Raw genomic sequence first — 12,208 nt, forward strand, 5'->3', positions numbered from 1 at the left:
GGCCGCCCCTTGCCGGCCCAAGGGGTAGACCTGGCCTCCCCTTGCCGGCCCAAGGGGTAGACCTGGCCGCCCCTTGCCGGCCCAAGGGGTAGACCTGGCCGCCCCTTGCCGGCCCAAGGGGTAGACCTGGCCGCCCCTTGCCGGCCCAAGGGGTAGACCTGGCCGCCTTACCTGACCGTCCAGAGCAGTCCTGGCATCCCTACCTGATGCTCCAGACTTAGCTTGGCGTCCCATGCCGACACTCCGGGGTAGTACCATTACCCCTACCCGGCAGCCAGGGGTAGTACCCGTAACCCTCATTGGTACTCCGGGGTAGTACCAGTACCCCCACCCGGCAGCCAGGGGTAGTACCCGTAACCCCCACCTGTACTCCTTGGTAGTACCCGTATACCCCCGCCCGATACTCCGGGGCAGTACCCGCATACCCCCGCCCGGTACTCCGGGGCAGTACCCGCATACCCCCGCCCGGTACTCCGGGGAAGTACCCATATACCCCCGCCCGGTACTCCGGGGCAGTACCCGCATACCCCCGCCCGGTACTCCAGGGCAGTACCCGCATACCCCCGCCCGGTACTCCGGGGAAGTACCCATATACCTCCACCCGGTACTCCGGGGCAGTACCCGCATACCCCCGCCCGGTACTCCGGGGCAGCACCCCTATGCCCCCGCCCGGTACTCCGGGGCAGTACCCGTATGCCCCCGCCCGGTACTCCGGGGCAGTACCAGTACCCCCGCCCGGTACTCCGGGGTACTACCCGTAACACCCACCTGTACTCCTTCGTAGTACCCGTATACCCCCGCCCGGTACTCCGGGGCAGTACCCGCATACCCCTGCCCGGTACTCCGGGGCAGTACCCGTATACCCCCGCCCGGTACCCCGGGGTAGTACCCGTGTACCCCCGTCAGTACTCCGGGGCAGTACCGGTACCCCCGCCCGGTACTCCGGGGTACTACCCGTAACCCCCACCTGTACTCCTTCCTTGGTAGTACCCGTATACCCCCGCCCGGTACTCCGGGGCAGTACCCGCATACCCCCGCCCGGTACTCCGGGGCAGTACCGGTACCCCCGCCCAGTACTCCGGGGTGCTACCCGTAACCCCCACCTGTACTCCTTGGTAGTACCCGTATACCCCCGCCCGGTACTCCGGGGCAGTACCCGCATACCCCCGCCCGGTACTCCGGGGCAGTACCGGTACCCCCGCCCGGTACTCCGGGGTGCTACCCGTAACCCCCACCTGTACTCCTTCCTTGGTAGTACCCGTATACCCCCGCCCGGTACTCCGGGGCAGTACCCGCATACCCCCGCCCGGTACTCCGGGGAAGTACCCATATACCTCCACCCGGTACTCCGGGGCAGTACCCGCATACCCCCGCCCGGTACTCCGGGGTACTACCCGTAACCCCCACCTGTGCTCCTTCGTAGTACCCGTATACCCCCGTCCTGTACTCCGGGGTAGTACCCGTATACCGCCGCCCGGTACCCCGGGGTAGTACCCGTGTACCCCCGTCAGTACTCCGGGGCAGTACCGGTACCCCCGCCCGGTACGCCGGGGGAAAAACTGCTGTCCCTACGGGCGCGCGAGTTTAGACCCAGCCTTCCTACCCGACCCTCCGCCTTACGCCCGGTGTCCCCAGGCGACGTTCCGGGATAGAACCCGTTCCCCCACCAGTACTCTGGGCCCGTGGCGGAACCCTTTGTGATGCGCCGGAGTTCTACCTGCTGTCCCTACGGGCACGCGGCGATGGATCCCGGCCCCCCATCCTGACCCTCCAGGGTAGGCCCGGCCACCCTACCTGACCCTCTGGGGTCAGCCCGGTGTCCCTACCCGACGCTCCGGGGTAGGCCTGGCGCCCCTACCTCATCCTCCGGGGTAGTACCCGTACCCCTACCGGTGCTCCGGGGTACACCTGCTGTCCCTACAGGCGCTCCGGGGTAGGCCCGGCCACCCTACCTGACCCTCTGGGGTCAGCCCGGTGTCCCTACCCGACGCTCCGGGGTACGCCTGGCGCCCCTACCTCATGCTCCGGGGTAGTACCGGTACCCCTACCGGTGCTCCGGGGTACACCTGCTGTCCCTACAGGCGCTCCGGGGTAGGCCCGGCCACCCTACCTGACCCTCCGGGGTCAGCCCGGTGTCCCTACCCGACGCTCCGGGGTAGGCCTGGCGCCCCTACCTCATCCTCCGGGGTAGTGCCGGTACCCCTGCCGGTGCTCCGGGGTACACCTGCGGTCCCTACAGGCGCTCCGGGGTAGGCCCGGCCACCCTACCTGACCCTCCGGGGTCAGCCCGGTATCCCTACCCGACGCTCCGGGGTAGGCCTGGCGCCCCTACCTCATCCTCCGGGGTAGTACCCGTACCCCTACCGGTGCTCCGGGATACACCTGCGGTCCCTACAGGCGCTCCGGGGTAGGCCCGGCCACCCTACCTGACCCTCTGGGGTCAGCCCGGTGTCCCTACCCGACGCTCCGGGGTACGCCTGGCGCCCCTACCTCATGCTCCGGGGTAGTGCCGGTACCCCTGCCGGTGCTCCGGGGTACACCTGCGGTCCCTACAGGCGCTCCGGGGTAGGCCCGGCCACCCTACCTGACCCTCCGGGGTCAGCCCGGTATCCCTACCCGACGCTCCGGGGTAGGCCTGGCGCCCCTACCTCATCCTCCGGGGTAGTGCCGGTACCCCTGCCGGTGCTCCGGGGTACACCTGCGGTCCCTACAGGCGCTCCGGGGTAGGCCCGGCCACCCTACCTGACCCTCCGGGGTCAGCCCGGTGTCCCTACCCGACGCTCCGGGGTAGGCCTGGCGCCCCTACCTCATCCTCCGGGGTAGTGCCGGTACCCCTGCCGGTGCTCCGGGATACCCCTGCGGTCCCTACAGGCGCTCCGGGGTAGGCCCGGCCACCCTACCTGACCCTCTGGGGTCAGCCCGGTGTCCCTACCCGACGCTCCGGGGTAGGCCTGGCGCCCCTACCTCATCCTCCGGGGTAGTGCCGGTACCCCTGCCGGTGCTCCGGGGTACACCTGCGGTCCCTACAGGCGCTCCGGGGTAGGCCCGGCCACCCTACCTGACCCTCCGGGGTCAGCCCGGTATCCCTACCCGACGCTCCGGGGTAGGCCTGGCGCCCCTACCTCATCCTCCGGGGTAGTGCCGGTACCCCTGCCGGTGCTCCGGGGTACACCTGCGGTCCCTACAGGCGCTCCGGGGTAGGCCCGGCCACCCTACCTGACCCTCTGGGGTCAGCCCGGTGTCCCTACCCGACGCTCCGGGGTAGGCCTGGCGCCCCTACCTCATCCTCCGGGGTAGTGCCGGTACCCCTGCCGGTGCTCCGGGGTACACCTGCGGTCCCTACAGGCGCTCCGGGGTAGGCCCGGCCACCCTACCTGACCCTCCGGGGTCAGCCCGGTGTCCCTACCCGACGCTCCGGGGTAGGCCTGGCGCCCCTACCTCATCCTCCGGGGTAGTGCCGGTACCCCTACCGGTGCTCCGGGATACCCCTGCGGTCCCTACAGGCGCTCCGGGGTAGGCCCGGCCACCCTACCTGACCCTCCGGGGTCAGCCCGGTGTCCCTACCCGACGCTCCGGGGTAGGCCTGGCGCCCCTACCTCATCCTCCGGGGTAGTGCCGGTACCCCTGCCGGTGCTCCGGGGTACACCTGCGGTCCCTACAGGCGCTCCGGGGTAGGCCCGGCCACCCTACCTGACCCTCCGGGGTCAGCCCGGTATCCCTACCCGACGCTCCGGGGTAGGCCTGGCGCCCCTACCTCATCCTCCGGGGTAGTGCCGGTACCCCTGCCGGTGCTCCGGGGTACACCTGCGGTCCCTACAGGCGCTCCGGGGTAGGCCCGGCCACCCTACCTGACCCTCCGGGGTCAGCCCGGTGTCCCTACCCGACGCTCCGGGGTAGGCCTGGCGCCCCTACCTCATCCTCCGGGGTAGTGCCGGTACCCCTGCCGGTGCTCCGGGGTACACCTGCGGTCCCTACAGGCGCTCCGGGGTAGGCCCGGCCACCCTACCTGACCCTCCGGGGTCAGCCCGGTATCCCTACCCGACGCTCCGGGGTAGGCCTGGCGCCCCTACCTCATCCTCCGGGGTAGTGCCGGTACCCCTGCCGGTGCTCCGGGGTACACCTGCGGTCCCTACAGGCGCTCCGGGATAGGCCCGGCCACCCTACCTGACCCTCCGGGGTCAGCCCGGTATCCCTACCCGACGCTCCGGGGTAGGCCTGGCGCCCCTACCTCATCCTCCGGGGTAGTGCCGGTACCCCTGCCGGTGCTCCGGGGTACACCTGCGGTCCCTACAGGCGCTCCGGGGTAGGCCCGGCCACCCTACCTGACCCTCCGGGGTCAGCCCGGTATCCCTACCCGACGCTCCGGGGTAGGCCTGGCGCCCCTACCTCATCCTCCGGGGTAGTGCCGGTACCCCTGCCGGTGCTCCGGGGTACACCTGCGGTCCCTACAGGCGCTCCGGGGTAGGCCCGGCCACCCTACCTGACCCTCTGGGGTCAGCCCGGTGTCCCTACCCGACGCTCCGGGGTAGGCCTGGCGCCCCTACCTCATCCTCCGGGGTAGTGCCGGTACCCCTGCCGGTGCTCCGGGGTACACCTGCGGTCCCTACAGGCGCTCCGGGGTAGGCCCGGCCACCCTACCTGACCCTCTGGGGTCAGCCCGGTGTCCCTACCCGACGCTCCGGGGTAGGCCTGGCGCCCCTACCTCATCCTCCGGGGTAGTGCCGGTACCCCTACCGGTGCTCCGGGGTACACCTGCGGTCCCTACAGGCGCTCCGGGGTAGGCCCGGCCACCCTACCTGACTTTCTGGGGGTCAGCCCGGTATCCCTACCTGATGCTCCGGGGTAGTCCTGGCCTCCTTACCTGTGTCTCCGGGTAAACCTGGCCACGCTGCAGGGTCGGCCTGCACTCCCTGGCCGCACTACGGGCCGGTCCTGATTAGTGTATTAAGACCGCTCCGCGATTCCACTTTCTTAAAATTTATTGTGTCTGACAGCTTGTCTTTTACCGCGCACGCAGGCAGGCAGGCAGGCAGGCAGGCACGCGTCAAAAACGTGAGAGCAAAGCGTTACCCGCAGTCGGAGTACTTTATCGGTAACGACTTCTTCGGGAAGAGGCGCCGACGCTGCTCTCTCGTCTCTGTACGAGTCGGTGGCCGTCCGGGTACCGCGTGGCACCGTTGGCGTGGGATCCGCTCCTAAACGAATACAGAAGAATCGATACGCTATGAATCGTCATCGATTGAAGTTATTAACAGTTGACGAGCGATGCTGGATTGTATCGTTTATGGAGCGTCACCTACCGACTGATTTAGCGCTACGCGGTAATACGCTTTCTGGCAGTTCCTTAAATAACAAAACTCATTCGTTCACGCACGCTAGGTGTGCATCCCTTCGTTAATAGCCGGAGAAGGAATACGTACGTACGTACGTACGTACCTACCAGCGGATCGTCACGGATTGAATATGACTCGATTAGTAGTCACCAGTATTATAAATTACCGACTCCTAAAGTTTGATTGCGGCACTCCTTTAGGACCTTGCGACGCTCTTGGTTAACGTTAGCGTTCTCCGGCCCCTGCGTTATCGCGCATTAACTGTTCATTGGCCTCCGAGGGACGGCGGTCTCGCAGGCCTCTGAAGAAAGCCAGTCGGCTGCCTGACAAGCGGTCCCTGTGGCCGAGGCCGACTTAGCCGAGCATCCTCGGAGACGACGAGCTCGCGTGGCCGCCGTGCCGGCTGACCGGCCCGCCCCGGGGCCGTTTCCCCCCCGCTCCCCGTCGCCGAAGGAGCGCGCCCCCCGCCACCGCCTAAGGCCGCTGGGACCTTCCTCACCGCTCGAACGCATCCCGCCGGCGACGGAGCCGCTGATGCCCCTCTGTCGGAAGCGCGGCGCGCCTCTCCGGCAGCCCTGGCTGGGGCCCTGGAGCCCCAGGTCTCTGCCCAGGCCGAGGCACGCGGCTGCTGCTTTGCCAGGGACGGGTCCGACCGGGAGCCGAGCGCATCGCCCGTAGGCAGGCACGGGCGCAGGCCGGACGTCGAAGCGGCCGACCACCCGGGCTGTAACAGAGAAAGCGGCGTTAGCGACACCGTTACAAATCTTTCTCATTTCCACCTGCGTGCGCGCCCGCACCCCGCCAAAACAGGCCCCCGGCCCGAACGCCCACCGCCTGCTGCTGCAGCCGCTCACCCGCCCTTAGACACACGCACGCGCACGCACGCACTGCCCCCCCCCCATTCGAGTCCCCGCCCCAAACACCTCCCGCCCGCCACCGCACCCACTCGCACGGGGCTACACACGTGCGCACCCCCCCCCCCCGCAACCGGCCCCCCCCAGCCCAAACCCTCCACCCGCTGCCCCGCTCACAGTCGTGCGCTCAAAACGCACACGCGCGCAGCCCCCCCCCCCCCCCCGCCCGAAACAGGGCCCCGGGCCGACACCCCCCACCCCCGTCACCCCGGGCCCGCCGCTGCACGCACACACACACCGCCCCCCCGCCCTCCCGCCACGCAGTTCGCGCCGAGCCTGGCTGCCCCTGCTCCCCCCTTCCGCCACCAGGCTTGCCGCCCCCGGTGGTGGAAGGCGGGAGACTTTAGGACCCTGCGGCGTCCCTGCCGGCTCCGTGCCCGGGCGGGAGAGGGGAGCCCCCCCGGTGCCCTGCCGTCTCTAAACCCCAGCTGCCGAGTCCCTATCCTGCCGCACCCGTGGCCCCGCTCCCGCCTTTCTTTCTCAGCCAGCCACGCACTCGCCCTGCTCCACTCCCGCCCGCCGCCGCCGCGGGGGGAAAACTAAAGGACCGGGGGGGTGGGACGGGGACGGGGACGGGGACGGGGACGGGGGAGAGAAGTAAAAAAAATAAAACTCCAACCGATCCAAACAGAAGCCTTCTCCGAAAAGACACACCGTCCCCCCTCGCCAGCCTGCCTCTGCGCCAGGCTCCCCGCCTGCTCGCCAGCCGCTCTCGCCCTGCTGCACTCCTGCCCGCCCTCGCCGCGGGGGGAAAACTAAACGACCGGGGGGGACGGGACGGGGACGGGGACGGGGACGGGGACGGGGGAGAGAAGTAAAAAAAATAAAACTCCAACCGATCCAAACAGAAGCCTTCTCCGAAAAGACACACCGTCCCCCCTCGCCAGCCTGCCTCTGCGCCAGGCTCCCCGCCTGCTCGCCCTGCTCCACTCCTGCCCGCCCCCGCCGCGGGGGGAAAACTAAACGACCGGGGGGGGGGGGGGACGGGGACGGGGACGGGGACGGGGGAGAGAAGTAAAAAAAATAAAACTCCAACCGATCCAAACAGAAGCCTTCTCCGAAAAGACACACCGTCCCCCCTCGCCAGCCTGCCTCTGCGCCAGGCTCCCCGCCTGCTCGCCAGCCGCTCTCGCCCTGCTCCATTCCTGCCCGCCCCCGCCGCGGGGGGAAAACTAAACGACCGGGGGGGGGGGGACGGGGACGGGGACGGGGACGGGGGAGAGAAGTAAAAAAAATAAAACTCCAACCGATCCAAACAGAAGCCTTCTCCGAAAAGACACACCGTCCCCCCTCGCCAGCCTGCCTCTGCGCCAGGCTCCCCGCCTGCTCGCCAGCCGCTCTCGCCCTGCTCCACTCCTGCCCGCCCCCGCCGCGGGGGGAAAACTAAACGACCGGGGGGGGGGGGACGGGGACGGGGACGGGGACGGGGACGGGGACGGGGGAGAGAAGTAAAAAAAATAAAACTCCAACCGATCCAAACAGAAGCCTTCTCCGAAAAGACACACCGTCCCCCCTCGCCAGCCTACCTCTGCGCCAGGCTCCCCGCCTGCTCGCCAGCCGCTCTCGCCCCCCCTCTTTTCTAGCCTCCTTTCCCCGCCGCTGCTGCCGCCGCGACTGAGCAGCAGACCGTTGCCGTGGCGGGAAACACCACAGTTTCCGGGGGCCCCGTTGCCGGGCTGCAGACCACCCCACCCAGCCACCCGCCCCCCAACCCCCCGTCTCCAGGGCGCCGGAAAGTCTGTGATCGGGTGGGGCCGGGGGAGGGGGGGGGGGGGGGGCTGCACCTACTGGCCTGCAGGTCCGGGACTGCAGCGCGGGGAGGGAGGGGGAGCACACCGGTGCAGGGGTGCGTGTAGCTGTGTGTGCCTGCGTCGCGTTCTGTGTGTGTGTGTGTGTGTGTGTGCGCGCGCCTCTGAGCGCGCGTGTGTCACCGGGGGGGGGGGGGGGTGGCAGTGCCTGCAGGATCGCAGATATGTATTTTAAAGTATTTATTTTATTAAAAAAAGGAAAACGTCAAAAAAACACCAAAAAAAACCAGGCGGGGGGGGGGGGGAGAAAAATTAAAAACAACCCCCCAAAAAAAGCCCAAGACCGCAAAAACCAAAACCAAAAGTCGGCGAGCACCCAGCAGCGCCGGGACCCGAACCTGAACCTGGCAAGGGGCTACCAGTCCTGAAGGCACCCAGTGAACAGCGAACTCGCGCCGGGGAGCCGGGCAGTTTGTGCCGGGGGCTGCCACCTCTGCCCGGACCCCGCCGACAGAATATGGTTGGGGGGGGGGGGGGGCAGCAGCGGAGCAGAGGGGCTGGCTGGTGTGGTGAAGCTGGCAAGTGCCTGGCAGCCACCGGCTCGGAATAGGTGCGTGCACGTGCATGAGAACGACGAGGGTGGGGGGGGGGGTGTGTGTGTGTCAGGAAACAAAAATTATTTTGAAAACTGGTTGTCGTTAATATTGTATTAATATTTCCCGCCGGAATCAATAAAGGTGAAATAACTCTTGCATCAGACAGTACGTTTAAACGTGCTCCCTTGGTGTAGAAGTGGTTCAAACTCGGGAAGGGGAGGGGGAAAGAAATGCCGTCCGGGAGAACCGGGAGAGGGTGGCCCTTTTAATCAGATTTGCTAAAATCTCAAAAGAAAGAAAAAAAAAAAAAAAAACGAAAAAAACGAACCAAAAACAGGCGCACCTGCCCCCCCCGCCCCCCCCCGCCCAAGGGGCACCGAACGGCTGCCAGGTCTACCCGGCTCCGCGGGCGGCCGCCAGGTCTACCCGGCTCCGGAGGCCGGCGCGGCCGCCGGCGGCGCCCGGAGGACGCGGGGTGTCGCTGCCGCAGCGGCCGGTGAAAAGGGCCGCCAGGTCTACCCGGCTCCGCGGGCGGCCGCCAGGTCTACCCGGCTCCGGAGGCCGGCGCGGCCGCCGGCGGCGCCCGGAGGACGCGGGGTGTCGCTGCCGCAGCGGCCGGTGAAAAGGGCCGCCAGGTCTACCCGGCTCCGCGGGCGGCCGCCAGGTCTACCCGGCTCCGGAGGCCGGCGCGGCCGCCGGCGGCGCCCGGAGGACGCGGGGTGTCGCTGCCGCAGCGGCCGGTGAAAAGGGCCGCCAGGTCTACCCGGCTCCGCGGGCGGCCGCCAGGTCTACCCGGCTCCGGAGGCCGGCGCGGCCGCCGGCGGCGCCCGGAGGACGCGGGGTGTCGCTGCCGCAGCGGCCGGTGAAAAGAGCCGCCAGGTCTACCCGGCTCCGCGGGCGGCCGCCAGGTCTACCCGGCTCCGGAGGCCGGCGCGGCCGCCGGCGGCGCCCGGAGGACGCGGGGTGTCGCTGCCGCAGCGGCCGGTGAAAAGAGCCGCCAGGTCTACCCGGCTCCGCGGGCGGCCGCCAGGTCTACCCGGCTCCGGAGGCCGGCGCGGCCGCCGGCGGCGCCCGGAGGACGCGGGGTGTCGCTGCCGCAGCGGCCGGTGAAAAGAGCCGCCAGGTCTACCCGGCTCCGGCGGGACTTAGCCGCATTTCGGGGGCGGGGAGGTAGACCTGATAGCCCCGCCACTTTCTCGGAGCTGGCCAAGGGGTCGCTGTTTTTCGCTGCCTCCAGTTACGTCATCGTAAAAGTCGGTGTCATTGGCGGGTCTCCCCGGTGGGCAGGGACGGCACTCTTGGAGCCGGCCGGGGGCGGGGACGTGATCTCCCGTACTATAGGAGGTAGTGGTGACTCGTGCACGGAGCAGCGCTAGTGAGCGGCTGCAAGGCTTACGGCTCAGCCGGCGAAGTGGAGCGCTGGGCGGCCGTTGTGGTGGTGGTTTTGCCTGGTGGTTCGGCTCGTTTTCTGTCTGTTCGGCCAGTTGGTCTCTCCCGGTGTTTTCCAAGTAAGCCAGCCGGGCGCCTGCGAGGGTCTGGCAGGCTGGCGGTGGCTGTTGACCCGAGTGGTGCGAGAGGTGCAAAGGTGGATTCCGCAGGGCATAGCCCGGTGGCCGGCGGCGGCCACCGGCACTCGAACGCTGGAAGACCGGGTGGAGCCGAGCCTGCCTCGGCTTTCCCCCGGCCCCGGAGGGCCCGATGATGGCAAAGGTGGAGCGCTGGTATATGCGAGGGCAGCTGCCCGTGAGCATCCAGCCCGCCGCGGCTGCCGCCGCCTCCTGAGGGCCTGGTGATGGGCGGGCGAGGTGGCGGCACCTCGTCCTTTGACTCTGGCCTTAAGCTGGAGCGGGCAGAGCGGCAGCCGGTCCCGGTGGCTGGCAGCCGGATGCAGACGGCTGGGGGTTCTCGTGCGTGCCGCAGCTTCCCCCCAGCCCCCGAGGGCCCGATGATGGCACAGGTGAGAGGCCGCAGCGCCTCGTCCTGTTTTTGCCGGCATGAGCCACGCGTGGGCGGCCTGTGGTGTCCGGCCTGCCCCGGCTTGCCTGGTTGCAGGAGGGCTCGGTGGAAAGGTCTGCAGCGCTCTACCGGGTTTAGAGGTGGCGGCACCTCATCGCGTTTTCTCCGGCCTTAAGCTGGAGCCCATGCACGAATTGGGCAGAGTGCAAGCGGCAGCCGGTCCCGGTGGCTGGCAGCCGGATGCAGACGGCTGGGGGTTCTCGTGCGTGCCGCAGCTTCCCCCCAGCCCCCGAGGGCCCGATGATGGCACAGGTGAGAGGCCGCAGCGCCTCGTCCTGTTTCTGCCGGCATGAGCCACGCGTGGGCGGCCTGTGGTGTCCGGCCTGCCCCGGCTTGCCTGGTTGCAGGAGGGCTCGGTGGAAAGGTCTGCAGCGCTGTACCGGGTTAGAGGTGGCGGCACCTCATCGCGTTTTCTCCGGCCTTAAGCTGGAGCCCATGCACGAATTGGGCAGAGTGCAAGCGGCAGCCGGTCCCGGTGGCTGGCAGCCGGATGCAGACGGCTGGGGGTTCTCGTGCGTGCCGCAGCTTCCCCCCAGCCCCCGAGGGCCCGATGATGGCACAGGTGAGAGGCCGCAGCGCCTCGTCCTGTTTCTGCCGGCATGAGCCACGCGTGGGCGGCCTGTGGTGTCCGGCCTGCCCCGGCTTGCCTGGTTGCAGGAGGGCTCGGTGGAAAGGTCTGCAGCGCTGTACCGGGTTAGAGGTGGCGGCACCTCATCGCGTTTTCTCCGGCCTTAAGCTGGAGCCCGCGAAGCGGGAAGAAAAGTGCGGCTGTACCTGGTGGCTGGCAAGTCGAACGCAGGCGGCTGGGGTTGTCTCGCTTCTGTGGCATTCCCCCAGGCCCCGAACACCCGTGCGCGGCATGGGTCCAGGTGCCTTTTTTTTCCCCGACGGCAAGCGGTTGCCTGTGGGGCGGGCAAAGACCGGCAGCCGGTGGCGGTTGCCGGCACTCGAACGCTGGAGGAGCTGGGGGAGTTGAGCCTGCTGTGGCCATCCCCCGGTCCCGTTACCTTCCTCAAGGGAATCGTTGTCTGGAGCCGGGTGGCCCGTGGCACCTCCCGCTCCACGATTTGACTGATCCAGACCCACAGGCAGCGCCCGCTGAGGCGTCCTCGGGTGCGTCGGAGAGCCTCCACGGCGGGCCGGCTCTGCCGGTGTTCAGGCCGTTGGAGCACCTCTCGCAGGCGTTGCCCTCACTCGCACGCAGAGCCCCCGCACCTGCCGTCCGCCCCCGGTTGGCGACGGGTGCGAGTGGCCGTCGCTGTCCCAGGACTCGTGGCCGTGGGGCCTCCGCTCCTTCCTCCGTTCCCTTCCCTTACTGATCGATGAGGCGTTTAGGGCGCGTCGGAGGGGCTTCCCGGCGGGCCGGCTCTGCCGGTGTTCAGGCCGGCGTTGCACCTCTCCGCAGACGTTGCCCTCTCACTCGCACGCAGAGCCCCCGCACCTGCCGTCCGCCCCCGGTTGGCGATGGGTGCGAGTGGCCGTCGCTGTCCCAGGACTCGTGGCCGTGGGGCCTCCGCTCCTTCCTCCGTTCCCTTCCCTTACTGATCGATGAGGCGTTTAGGGCGCGTCGGAGGGGCTTCCCGGCGGGCCGGCTCTGCCGG

The sequence above is a fragment of the Buteo buteo genome, unplaced genomic scaffold, assembly GCF_964188355.1.
Source record: "Buteo buteo unplaced genomic scaffold, bButBut1.hap1.1 HAP1_SCAFFOLD_107, whole genome shotgun sequence".
In the NCBI taxonomy this organism is placed as follows: Eukaryota; Metazoa; Chordata; class Aves; order Accipitriformes; family Accipitridae; genus Buteo; species Buteo buteo.